At 40.4% G+C, this 14,312-nt stretch overlaps 1 long non-coding RNA gene across 1 annotated transcript in view; it reads right to left on the bottom strand.

Moving 5' to 3' along the window:
- Nucleotides 1–6,751: 6,751 nt before the first annotated feature.
- The window catches only part of LOC123790804 (uncharacterized), a 95,752-nt gene continuing 88,191 nt past the window's right edge, over nt 6,752–14,312 (bottom strand). Inside the window, exon 5 of the long non-coding RNA XR_015722115.1 lies at nt 6,752–7,276. This is a non-coding gene — a long non-coding RNA (uncharacterized LOC123790804). The remainder of the gene's footprint in view (nt 7,277–14,312) is intronic.

The raw sequence follows: 14,312 nt of genomic DNA, 5'->3' as shown, positions 1-14,312 counted from the left end.
GCTTAAACCTTCCCCAAGTGGTGAGTAAGGATGGTGGGAATGTGGTTGGGGAATTTAAAACCCACTCAAACATCATTAATTAGAAATTCCCTGATGAAATTAAACCTTTGTATTTTGTTGGGATCATTTCTCGACATTCCGAGTAAGTCTGTTGTTCTTTTTTTTTTTAATTGCAGCATACTCAGAGCCACGTTTTTAAGCATACCAAATTTCTAAGAAAACTCGCCAAATGAGCCATGTCTTTCCAAACCTCCAAAATGAATAGATAAATAAGTCGGAAATTTTGACAGAATTTTATACTCAAGTGGCTTCGATGTACCTAGCTCCAAGGCCTGAGGCTAGACTTTCAACCTCCAAATCCATTGTCATCGCTGAATACCCTGATCAGGCAAATGGGTGGAAGCGTGTGCCATGAGCATTCATGGATGTCAGAGCATTCATGATCTGAAAGCAGAGCAGAACAGTGGCGGGCGGGGAGGAGGGGTGGCTGCCATGCCTACAAAAGAATAGGAATTATTTTAGCTAATTTTAATTCTATTTTAGCTTCTGTAAATTTCCAGCACAGAAATAGAGGGAGGTCCTAGAGACTGGAAAGTTCAATATTCCACCCCAAAGAGGTCAGCAGCAATCCACCGACCTCATAAAATCCATCATAATTGTCACCTGGAAGTTGGTCCCTGTGACCAGTGTTTGGTCTAGAACATTCTTCCACCAATGCCTCCGTAGTAAGTTGCAGTCTGGGCTGTCTCATCTACCCGATACTTGATTACATTAATACCCGCTATTGGCTATTTAGAGCTGTTCATTGTTACTTATTAGTCATTACGGTTCACTGAGTGAATAATACGGGGAAGGAACTGTGCTAATCAATTTATAGATCATATCTCAATCTTCACCATAACTCTTTGAGATGAGTATCGTTAATCTCCCATTTTGCAGACGAGGAAACTGAGTAAGTCAGGTCACATACATAGTAAGAGGAAAAACTGGGAGGTCCAGCCCAGGACCACAGCAAAGGCTCTCTCAACATCTCCGGACATGGTTTGTTCAGAACTAGGCTCAGCACATTACCGTTTCTCAGTCTTTTGTTTTAATTAATTCTTTTATTTGAGTCCCCAAATCTAGATGCCTGCATTCTAGAACATGGTCGGTACTCACTGCAATATTACTGAATTGGAAGTCACACAGAAGTTGGTGAGGCCAGGGTTATAAAAAGGTGTTCATCTCATCGCCCAACGAATAAACTATAGATGCTGATGAGAGAAGCAGTCCAGTCCATTCACTACTCACACACACACACACACACACACACAATTATAGAATGTGCTTAATAAGAGGAATATCTTTTTTTAACAGCTTTCAACTTGTCAGCCAGTTTCATTCCTCTTCTCTCCAATGGCTTCATGAGGATACTTAGCTCGGGGACCACGGCCTCTAGTAGAGACCCTGATGGTGGATCCAGGAATTTCCAGGGCTTAGTTATCAACCATTACCAGTGCAACCGGTCCAGCGGTGAAGTCAAAAGTGCAATTGTCTAGGAGCCAGGAGAATTGTCTCCTAATCTTGGGTGGGTGACCTTCGGCAAATCCCTTGGCCCCTGGAGGATCTAGAAGATTGTATGTTTTTATTTTCCAGGTAGATGTTTCTTTACGAGGCAATTTAAATAGCTCTCCCCCCTTTTTTTTTTGGTAGCAACTGCTGATTCAATAAAATAGTAATTAGAAAAGAAGGTTTTTCTGTATCTACCTCTGACACGATAGTCTGAGAATAAGGATTGCTGTCTTTATTAGATAACTAATTAAAGCAGCAAGCTAATTTCAAGTGTCAGGACGTTATACATACGTGTTCAAGTTTGCATAATATAAAGATCTTGAGTATAACTTCCATCACAGAAACCACTTATTTCATTTAACAAAAGTAAAAAAAGAGGATTTAACTGTACTAATATTAAATCCAAGATCTGCTAAAGTGATTATGTCCATTGGATTTTATATACTTTTCAAATTCTGTGTTCTTTCCAGAAAATCACATTGATGGTGGTGGGGGGAGGATGTATCTTTCTTTAGTAAAAACAGAGTATTTGTACAAGTGAAAAATTAGGGTTAGAGAAAAGGAGGGAGGAGCTTGAGCTGTGTATCTTCAGGCCAAGCAACTCAGCCAGAAGGTTTCCAGATGCTTTGGCAGTGGTCACTCTCTGACCCAGAGAGTCTGAGGTGGGATGTCGAGGCCAGTGGGTTCACCCAAAGGCTTGCTGGTGAATTTGGGTAGCCATGGCCTCCCAGATGCTCAGGCAGAGCCAAAAAGACTATGAACTCTTGGCGTGTATCCACTAGTTCCAGGTACTTAGTGGAGCTAAGACGAAAGAAAACAACAAAAGCGTTCATAATGACTTCATTTTATAGGTATTTTCACCTTCTGAGCTAAATATATGTTTGTACTGTTTGATATTTTACAACCGAGATATCTTAATTTAATCATTAAAAGGGGACAATAAAGATATCGACAGCACTTTACAAATGATGTCTTATTTGACTCATTCATTTCAATAAATATATACTGACCCAGGCTTGGGCTAAGGCCCTGGGAATGCAAAAGTGAAAATGACCAGCTGTTGCCTTAAAGAACACTGCAGATTTTTTTTAACTTTTTCAAAATACAATTCATCTTATACTTTTCTCAAAAACCTATGCCTAAAAAAAAATATATTAACCATAGCTCAACAGCGTGGGGAACTGTGCCAAAAGAATCTTTAGACCAAAAAAAAAAAAAAAAAACCAAAATTTCCCCATCACAAAATAGAGCTACCCAGAGGATAGCTTATCTAATTTAACTCCCAAGGAATTTAACTAAAGATTTTCTACAGTATTAAAACTTACATATTGTACAGCCATTTCATTAGTTTTAGGGGTTTTTTTTAATGGAAAAGACAAATAAAACATCTATGGTACACACGTCTGTCATTTCCCCCCTGCATGTTATCTTCGAGTAGGACTTAAATGTACAAATGATGCTTAAATCGTGATACATATAGTATGTTCTCCTCTAGCACTCAGATTCTCTATCTATCTATCTGTGTAAATATACACAAAACAAAGTGTCTGGAATGGTACATATCATATGTAAATAGTTATGCTGTTGAGTGGAATTCTGAATGCCTTTTATGTTTGTTTTTATAAAATATTCTAATTTTCTAAAATGATGATGTGTAATTTTTATAATTAAAAACATAGATTTACAAGTTCCTTCACTTATTTTCTAAATTTTATGCAATAATTGTGTATTATTTCATGATCAGAAAAAGTACACATTATTTTTTATTCTTACATATAATATATATGTCTCATAAGATCACAATTACGTTTCAAACATAGCAAAAACAGATGGAAACACACGTACTTATTAATAGTGATTATCTACATGTCGTGGGACTAGCTGGAACGGATTTTTCCATTTTCTGATTTTTCACCTTTTTCTCTAAAATGAGCATGTGTTGATTTCATAATGAATGAATGAACTTTAGTTTGTAAATGCAAGTCAAAAGAGAAACGCCAGATTAAACTAATTGAAGTACATCGTTTTCTGATCTAAGTCCCTGAAAAGCTGTGATCTTTTATTGACAAAGTATGCTTAATGTTTGTGGACAAACTTTTAGAGTGAAAACAAATAAGCAATAATATATTTTATGACTGATTTAGAGCAAACATGAGCCCAAGTGTGTTCTAATAAAGAAAAATCGAGTAAGAAGCATCTTTTTATTTTTTTTTTTTTTTAATGTTTGACCAGGATTTCGAGTATGAAGCATCTTAAATGGTTACCACGTCATGGCTTTGGAGCCATCACTTACAGAGAGCATAGAACTCTATAAAGAAGGTTAAAAATCCAAGTGTGTTTTCATATTTCTCTAACTCAATGGAAGTGGGATCCATCAATGGAAAAATCTAACCGTATGTAAATGCAAAAGCCAGGGAGAAAGATGCACAAAGCAACAAAGTCTGACGAGTCTGAAAGACTCTCCTGGGCAGTGTGGGAATCTGACCCGTTCACAGATTATAGCGCAAGGTTGTTGCCATCTGACCAGGCAGAGAAAAGAATCCTGGTTCCCAGCATCACAAATGAAAGAGGGTTCGAAGTAGAGGAGCAGAAGGCAGAGTCTGAGTGGTTTTCAGGGCTGTGAAGGCAGCTCGGGATTTTTCCAGGTATCCGGAGCCTTGGCCACTGTTGCTTAGGGTTTGGATGGAGACTTTCAAGACAGAAGAGGTCGGTATCTAGTATGGTTCCCCACATTACAAAGACTCCAGGGAGGTCTATACCTTGGTGTGTATTTATTTCCTCACCTCAAACTTGGTGATCATTCAGTTATTCATAGAATGTATATTTATTTAGCATGCTCTATGTGTCAGATGCTCTCCTAGTTTCTAGAATTTTAAGAATAGACAGAAAAGTAACGTGGTGATAAATATCACAAAGAAAAATGAAGCACTGTAAGGGGATGCTCTAAAGGGAAAATGGTCCTGCCTCGTGCACTTTTGCTGGGATGGGAATTGGTGCAGTCACTATGGAAGACAGTAGGGAGGGTCCTCGAAAAATCAAAAATAGAACTAAGGTATGAGCCAGCAATCCTACCTGCGGGTATGTATTCAAAGGAAATAAAAACAAGATCTCAAAGAAGTTTCTAGACCTCTACACCTCCATGTTTATTGCAATATTATCCTCAATAGCTAGGGCATGGAAGCAACTGAAGTGTCTGTCAACAAATGAGTGGATAAAGAAAATGTGAAAATATATATATGTGCACACACACATACATGTATATACTACATCGTATATTCATATATATACATAACAGAATATGATTCAAGAGAAAGAAGGAAATCCTGTCATTTGTAACAACGTGGATGAAACTTGAGGTCATCATACTAAGTGAAATAAGCCAAACAGAGGAAGACAAATACTATAGGATCTCACTCATATGTGGAATCTAAAAATGTCGAACCCAGAGAAACAGAGAGTAGAATGGTGGTTACCGGGGTCTGGGGCGGAGGTGGGTGGTGTCGGGGAATGGGAAATGTTGTTCAAAAGGTACAAAATTCCAGTTATAAGCTGAATAAGTTGTGGGGATCTAATGCACAGCAGAGCGATTATAGTTAATAATACTGTATTATATACTTGAGACTTGCTAAGAGAATAGATCTTAAATGCTCTCACCACAAAAAAAGAAGTAGTAATTATGTGATATGATGGAGGCGTTGGCTAACCCTCTGTTAATGATTTTGCAAGACATAAGTATATGAAACCGTCTAAAGCTTACACAAGGCTATATGACAACCTTATCTCAATAAAGCTGGCAAAAATAAGAAGAGGAAATGGTCTGGGGAGTCTCTCGGGAAGTGAGCAGATTTCTTTTCTTTTTTTTTTTAAGATTTTATTTATTTATTTATTTATTTATTTATTTATTTATTTGACAGACAGAGACAACCAGCGAGAGAGGGAACACAAGCAGGGGGAGTGGGAGAGGAAGAAGCAGGCTCCTAGCAGAGGAGGCTGATGTGGGGCTCGATCCCAGAACGCTAGGATCACGCCCTGAGCCGAAGGCAGACGCTTAAGGACTGCGCCACCCAGGTGCCCCGGGAAGAGAGCAGATTTCTGAACGGTAGGAAAGAGTGAGCAAGGGGAAGAGCTACAAGAGCAGCGTGAGCAGAGGTTGGTAAGTTTGAACAACACGCAGAAGGTCATGAGGGCAGAAGGGCAGCAACCCCTGGGTGAGGGGTAGGAGGTGGGGGAGCTCATCATAAAGGAGCATTCTGCAGGTGATGAGAAGCCATTGGAGAAGGAACCAATGGGCATCTTTTAAGAGTTCATTCTGCAGAAAAGACTCATGGATGGACATGAGTGGAAACAAAGAGGAGACCAAGGAGCCACTGAGTTTTTTGGTTCTGACCCAGATTGGGGAGCTAGCAGTTGGAATGGCAAAAGAGGTCCAATTCTGGATATTTGAAAGGTAGAGTGGATAGGGCTTGCTGATGAAATGGATGTGGAGGAAGTTAGAGAGAGGGAAGAATCAAGGATGACTTGTAGGTTTTGTCTAACTCATTGAGTGAATGGTGGTGCCATTAAGACAGGGAAGATTGGTGAAGGGTAGGGTTAACCCTAACCCTAACCCTAACCCTTTGTAAACTCAAACAGAAAACATTGATAAGATTATGCCACAGGATTTCAAAATTGTCATCTCTCCTCTTATAATTGCAAAGAAACATCGCTTACGCCAAGTAGAATAAAATAAAGACCTCATTTCCTTTAGGAAATTTTCCCCTGATGAACCCCTCATGAAATTTCACCTATTATGTCGAAATGGAGTTGATGGTTTCTATCAGGACCCTCTTAAAGTCACAGTGGAGTGTTCCCCCGGGAGCTCATGTATTAAAATTGGAACAATGCAGAGATCAGCATGGCCCCCACACAAGTGGTGGGAGAATCTGTATCCTTTTTTGCACTGCCCATATCAACATTTTTAAAACTTGGGATCTAAATTAAGATGTCTTTCTTTGGTCTTTCAAATGTGTCTTTCCCTTAAAGTTTTAATTATTGATTGTTTTTTAATCTATTTTATAGCTTCCACATTCTTTTTTGTAAGAAATTTAAATTGCTGTCTTAGAGAGTCTGAAATAGGCTATTTCTGCCTGAAAGATTTATCATAATATTAGACATGTACTTTTTCCCCCATGAGATGAAAACACACACACACACACACAGGATAATTTTACATTTTTATCATGAAAAACATAGTATACTTCTCCACTTACGATGACATAAAATTTGTGTCTATTTCGTGATCTATAAGTTTCAGATCTGGGGTATTTTTACATTCATTGATCATCATAAATGTAGATATCTCAAATCCTGCTACTTACAGGACACATTTACCGATTAGTTTTAGTTGTTCATTCTCCATTTATTTTCATAAATTAAAAAAAGGGAACGATGTGGTTCAAAATATGACTCGTGATTCGTTGCAGGTTACCTTGAACGTTTGCTTCTGCGCAGAATATCAGTGAATTCTTTTTCTAGAGGCAGATGGAAAGGAGTGTCATGATCATGGACTTAAAACTCAGAGCTGGGGCGCCTGGGTGGCTCAGTCATTAAGCATCTGCCTTCGGCTCAGGGCGTGATCCTGGAGTTCTGGAATCGAGCCCCACGTTGGGCTCTTCCGCTGGGAGCCTGCTTCTTCCTCTCCCGCTCCCCCTGCTTGTGTTCCCTCTCTCACTAGCTGTCTCTCTCTCTGTCAAATGAATAAATAAAATCTTTAAAATAATTAATTAATTAATTAATTAATTAATTAATTAAATAAAACTCAGAGCTAGGTCGGAGTGATCTTGGGCCCTTCCCCTACGTCACTGAGCCTTTGTCTCTGTGTGTACCGTGGTGCTGCTTATGTTCCATTCTTCATGGGACTGGCCGCAGATTAACTCAATGGTGTGTGCAGAGTGTGTCAGGCCCATGGCGGGCACCCAAAATAGGGAGTGCATTTCTACGGTGCTATTCGTGAAGGCCGATGTGTTTGTGCCGTGACAAACCCAGCGAAGGTGTTTAGGCGCTAGAAAAGACAGCCAGAGTTTAGAAACAGTTTCTGGACTTTATCAACACACGAAACCTTTCGTTAATCTACACTAGGTAATACTAACTTTTAATTAATTAAGAACCTGGCTGAGTATTAAAATGCCTTACTATTTGATTCATGGAAATTGATTTCGAAGGCATTGTTTTGTCACACGAATGGTGCTTTCGATTGCGCGACCAGAGAGAGAGCAAATGACACGGGACAGCATCTAAACAAAAATCAGCAGCTACTAATGAGGCTCGTTAGTGATGCTAATCTATGTAAATGTTATTAATTGAGAACATCTATCTTTTATCTCCAACATTTGGTAATCAGGCAATTAAAAAACAATGACATTCCCGGTGGTTGTTCTTCCTGGGTTGTTTTGTTTTGTTTTGTTTTTTGTTGTTTTTTTTTTTTTAAGTGATCAAAGAGTTCAGAATAAGAAAAAAGAAAGTCCCTTATCAAGAGGTAGGCCTTGCCTTGGGCTACTAGGCCTCATTAAAAGCAGAAAAGCTCTGTTGATCACCAATTAACCTGATTTGTAGGAACTCTGATAAAGACCTCGAACAACAACGGGAGTTTTCTTACTGTGGCAAATGACACAGTTTGTGGACAAAAATAAAAGCAATGCATTGAAGAAGGAAAAAAAGAAAAGACTGTAAAGGAGTCATTGGCACTGAAAGTCAGTCTACACACAGGGGCCTGTGGTTTGCGGAGAAAGGAGGTTTTGCCCCTCTGGTGGCCTAATCTCCACACCCAGGGAATCAATCCCACCTTGATTTAACCAGGTAAAACCAGAACACAAAGATGCTTCTCCCTTTCCAGCATCTTGTAAGATCTCCACCTGCTTCCAGTTACAGCAGACGAAGGAGTTTATCAATTCTGTGAAAAATGATGGGGCCCTATTGAGTGTGCCCCCATTCCCGGAAAAATAAAATTCAAATCCAGGATTGTCTTGGCACCCAGTTGTCGAAGTTTTCAAGTATTCAGCTTTGTAATCTAGCACAGTTTTAAATTACGCTGGACGATTTACATTGTATGGTTTATACACCGAAGACCTAGTTAAGAGGAGAAATAGCAAAATAGCAATAAAGACAGCAGAAATGGGAACAGTTCTCTGTGAGGTAAGGCACTGACACGGCATACACAGCACTAAGCACTTGACCGTGACTCACTCCTACTGGTATTCACAACAACCCCATGACGTGCATTCCATTCCAGCGCTGGATGGATAGATGGTAGATAGCTGATGATGAAAGAAAGGAAAGGAAAGGAAAGGAAAGGAAAGGAAAGGAAAGGAAAGGAAAGGAGGAAAGAAAGAAAGAAAGAAAGAAGAAAGAAAGAAAGAAAGAAAGAAAGAAAGAAAGAAAGAAAGAAAGAAGAGAGAGAGAGAGAGAGAGAGGGAGGGAGGGAGGGAGGGAGGGAGGGAGGAAGGAAGGAAGGAAGGAAGGAAGAAGGAGGGAAGGAAAGAAAGAAAGAAAGAAAGAAAGAAAGAAAGAAAGAGAGAGAGAGAGAGAGAGAGAAAGAAAGAAAGAAAGAAAGAAAGAAAGAAAGAAAGAAAGAAAGAAAGAAAGAAAGAAAGAAAGAAAGAAAAAGATCCTGTATTTGGCACCTCACTCAAAATTCATAATTCATCAAGTACACTTTGAAATGATTTATTTCAAGCAGCTCCATTTGGTTCTGTTTTTCTCTTTCTCTGATGTCTTTAAGGTCTTTGAGGAACCCTTAACTATTTAAACCAAAATTCCAAGTTTGGTGGTCAACAGGCAAAGCAAAGTCCCAACAACAGAGTCAGTCCTCTAGGGATTCAGGCTAAGGCAGCCAAAGCATGGATAGGACAGCTGTTTCAAACAACTAGTCAAGGGGTATAAATCTTAGTGAAACCATTGATACAGTTTTAGAGGTAAATGTGTGTGGATATGGTATTTCTGGCTTTTTTTTTTTTTCTTTCCCCATTGTGCCAAATGGCCCAACACAGGCCAGAAAGCAAGCAGCCTAAACACTGACCCCCACGGTCATAAAAATGGTACATTTGCCTGATCTCGACCCACCTCAGGAGCAGACTAAGAAGGAACATTCTGCCAGGACAATCAGAATCTCTATTGCCGTCTGTATCATTAATTCTTACGAAATTATAGTTATCGATGGTTGTTAGATTCAAATCAGTATAAATTTGAACATATTGTCATTTTCATATATCATCTTTAAAATACGAAGTCTTCGAGAATTAGAAAGGTTGAAAATACTTGGTGTGGTACGTTGTGTTATTTCTTCAGTTTGATGGTCGAGGATAGACTGTCAGGACCAAAAGACAATTAAGCTCTTTAAGGGGCTGGACCACACTCGGACTTTATTCCTATCATGTGATGAATGATGCAATCAAAAGATTTAGGGACAAGATTGACTTCTCTGAGTCTTAATAACTGCATGTTGATGTGGGTGGAAGTGTAGGATATAGGAAAAGGCCTTAATCAGGCACTTGTTTTATCTGGCCTGAATGTTCTGAATGCTGGGTAAAATTTGCAGCCAAGTACATCTGAATGTTATGATAAGGCAGTAGTTTTCAAATGTTAATGTACGTAAAAATTCCCTGAATGCTTGCTAAAATTCAGTAAATCTAGTGGTAAGGCTTTAGAATCTGACTGAGCCTAAGAGGCGCCCCCTATAGGCATACACACACACACACACACACCCTAAGGGACAATTACAAAATAAACTCAAAACAAGAGCTACGGGAACCCATTGTCAATTGCACCTGAAAGCTAGACAATCCATCTGTGGAGATTTGAATTCATGTTACAATAACAGTTTGGTTCTCACATTCCCTCTTGACATATTTTGCAACAAGAAATTAATCACATGAGCCCCAAATCTAGAATATTGGATTCTATCTTCATTTTAAGGACTGAGTAGTATTGGAAACGTATGCACGAGGAGAGAGGGGACAATGGATTTACTGATGAGCGATTTGGGGGAACCATCAAGTGACCTGGATAGTGTACAGAGAATATAAATCACACCATCTGCATTTTTGTTGTTTGTGTTTTCATACCTCTTTCTTGTATGGTCACCTCTACGTGGTTTGAGCTAAAGGGGATCTCTGGACAACTGCCTGGTGACTTTCTGGCTGTCCTCAGGCCAGCAAAACCCGGTTACGTGGTTACAAAGCACCAGTAGGTAACTGAGGTGTGCGAGAAGGGTTAAACACTAGGGTGATGGGAAGGATGGCTCAAGTCAGGTGCACATAATCTAGAAAGTTTTGCCCAATAGCTGAAGGAAGCAGTGCTGAGAAGAAGAGAGATAAAGAGTAACCAGGATTGCTTGGTGAAGAGGCTCTGACAGCCACAAAGGGAGCAGGAAGGGGAGAGATTAAAAGTGACCTAAAAAGGGACTGCCCGACCAAAGGCCTTGAAGCCAACAGGTAATAATTCGAATGTGACCCAGAAGCTAATGGGAAGTCATTTGAGGGTCTTGAGAAAGGGAGAATGAAAACAGCAGGCATAAAAAATTATCGGAGGCACAGAAGATTGGGCCAATTGGAGGATGAGAGGCCAAGGGCTGGGGAAGGCTGACGGGGACCCCGGGCCACAGAGAGGCCCTACAGGAAGTGGCAAAGCCAGGAAGGTTAAATGGCTTGTCCGGTGGACCCCCTTGCGAGTTTCTTTGCTTGCTTATCAGTATTCTATATATTTTTATGTATACCCTGTCTTATTCTTAACACGAGATTTAATAAAGCTCATTTATCATGCATATCTACTCCACCAACTTCCAAAAGGGTTTACCCAATAAGCTGTAAGCCAAAATCAATGCACTCAGAATTTCTTGGGGCATGGATCTCAGGTTTCTATATATATAGAGAGAGAGAGAGCGGGTTTATATATATATATATATATTTTTTTTTTTTAACCCGCTCGGAAGTTGCTAACTTGCAGGGAGGGTTGACAACCGCTTTTCCAAAGGCAGCAAGGGGAACAGATGTTCTCCCGTCCCAGGGGCTCAACACTGATGACAAATTAGAGGGGTTCTTAGTAGCTAAGGCCAAATGGGACAGGCACTGGGTGAGCAGTTTTCCTTTTCAGCTAAAAGACAGGATAAGCACCAGTTTTCGCAGACCACATTTTGTCCAGAAACTAAACTCAAGGCAGAAGGAAGTGCATTATCTTTTCCTAAGGGTTTTGTGGGGAAAGTCTTAATGTCAACTACAGTTTTAAGAAAGTCTTGCGCACGCTTTGTCCAAATGTTCTCCTGTAGACCTTGGTAAGTCACCAGTCCTACACCGTTGGTGTGCAACTCAGGGAAGCCTTTACTCCAGGAAGCTGGACAAAATGGCTGGGCCCCCTCTCCTCCTCCTCCTCCTCCTCCTCCTCCTCCTCCTCCTCCTCCTCCTCCTTCTCCTTCTTCCCCTCCTCCTTCCCCTCCTCCTCCTCCTCCTCCTTCTTCCCCTCCTCCTTCCCCTCCTCCTCTTCCTCTTCCTCCTCCTCCTCCTTTTTCAATCTAACATGCTAGATGAATATAAGATATTTGAACAAACCTCTAGCAGATGCTGAATTGTCAACAACTCATGAAATAATTCTCTAACAAGAACCTATAGTGACAATATTTTATGATCTTATTTAAGTTGGAAACCATATGCTTTCAACACTGGACAGGAAGAAAAGTTAGTAATCCATTTCTTGTGGTTTAAGAGTGAGATTTTTTTTTCAAGTTCAGAAGGAGACCAACCCTATTCAAACAAAAACCGAACGTTTTTTTTCTTCAGAGAGATCCAATATTTTCATCTAAAAGTAGGTCTAACTCCTTTTGTAAAATTCAGATACCTGGTGGTGACCCAGCATCGTATGTCTTACACTGTAGAGACACAGCTAATTAGAAATCCATCTGGAACTACTACTCTGCCCAGATCTTACTCCCAAAACTGTGCTCCCCACACTGCCTCCCCCCTGCTTTCCATTCCACATTTTCATATTAAAGACGTTAGGACTGAACTCAGAACATGAGTACAGGAAAGGAGTAAAGGAAGAAAAACCAAGACACTGCACGATTGAATAAGAGTGGAGAAGAGAAAAACAGGACAGAGGCAGAAAAATTGGAAATTGGCAATTTCACATGTTTGCCTCGCGCCAAAACACCCAGATGAAAAATGGTTGTTTTAAAAAATCAATGACCTGGATGCTTTGCCAACATGATATCAAACACGAGGTCATCCGGGACATCGGAAAGGTTGAACAAATTCTATATTTTTCCATCTGAATGTTTAGCATCACATGAACACCACCAGACATCATTTATGGAGCACACGGCTAGGAAGATGCAGAAAGAGAATATGGCTTCCTTTGTCAGAATCAAATTAATCTTACTAATAAGGTAGAAAAGTTTAATCCAAAGAGGGGTCTATCTGGTTAAATCTGGATCGACGGAAAATATGCCACATACACACACACACACACACACACACACACACACACACCCCTAAACAAAGAACAGCAGTAATTACGCCCACATGAAAGAGGGGAATGAATTAAAATGGCAACAGCAGACCAGAGAGCTTGCCTTGCAATATGGCGAGATTGCTGTAGTTGTATTAAGACGTCTTAATTATATGATTGATGTGGGCTTCAAAAGAAAACTCAGAAGCCACACAGTGGCTCTAAGGGCATGAGTATTATCGAAAGGATAAAGACTGCTTCCCCAGAAGAAAATCACTCTAAGAGGAAGCCTGGGAGGTTTGCATGGCAGAACTAATCAATAATGTCTTGGTTTTATCTATATTAAGTTTAATAAAATTTGATGACATCCGTGATTGAAGATCACACACACAATTATGGCAACATCAAAGGTATTCAGTAGCCTACGTTCACCCTGAGAAGTATAGCAAATGAGAGCCTGAATGTATATGACACCGCCCAGGGAACACACAGACCCACATAGGGGAAAGGGACTCTGGGTGCCTCCTTCCATGTTTACAAAAACCTGCATAAGCTTTCTCACCAGCCTACAGAAGGCCCACCTTCCTCTCATCCTCCCGGGCTTCTGAGCTCAGGACTTGAGAACAACAGGAAAAAGAGCTTGCCACCAAAAGGAGCTCCAGAACCTGCCAAGTACACCAGAGTCCGCCCTGGATTGGTTCTGGCTTTACCACGTTCCGTGAAGCCAAGGGAGACCAGAGTGTTTCCAAGTAGACACAGCCGAGCAGAAAGGGAGGGATCTGGTGAAACTTCCACCCAGTCCCTTGCAAAAAAAAAAAAAAAAAAAGGGCGGGGCGGGGGGGAACTTCCTTGTCAAATTTCAGATTCAGCTCCGCAGAACAAGAGAAGAAACCGAGACCTACAATTACCTCCGCTTTAAGAGCTCAGTGCAAATCACGTTAATCCCCCGGACTTTGTACCACTGTCAAATTTTATTTTCTCTTCAACAGGTGTACAAATGGTTTGGACTGTCCTCACGAAAGCCATTCAGTTAAGTGAGCGTTCGCTGACTTTATATCAGAGAAGCAGAGCAACTGTTGCTGGCTTCTTCAACTCCAACTCTTGGACAGAGGAGATAATGAATTTCAGGACAAACTTTCTTATACTCACGTTTGATAACCATTTTAGACTTGAGGATCTCTCACAAGTTGCATGCCAAAGCAATGTGACTGACATGACACCTGAGAGAGGTTGGCTTTTTCTTTTTTACTTTGCTTTAAAAAAAAGTAGTTAGTTGCAGAGCACCCCCC

This window comes from Ursus americanus, chromosome 28 (assembly GCF_024610735.1).
Source record: "Ursus americanus isolate L20-20 chromosome 28, mUrsAme1.1.p, whole genome shotgun sequence".
In the NCBI taxonomy this organism is placed as follows: domain Eukaryota; kingdom Metazoa; phylum Chordata; class Mammalia; order Carnivora; family Ursidae; genus Ursus; species Ursus americanus.
The sequence above is the reverse complement of the archived record's forward strand: the minus strand, read 5'-3'. Positions and strand labels throughout refer to the sequence as shown.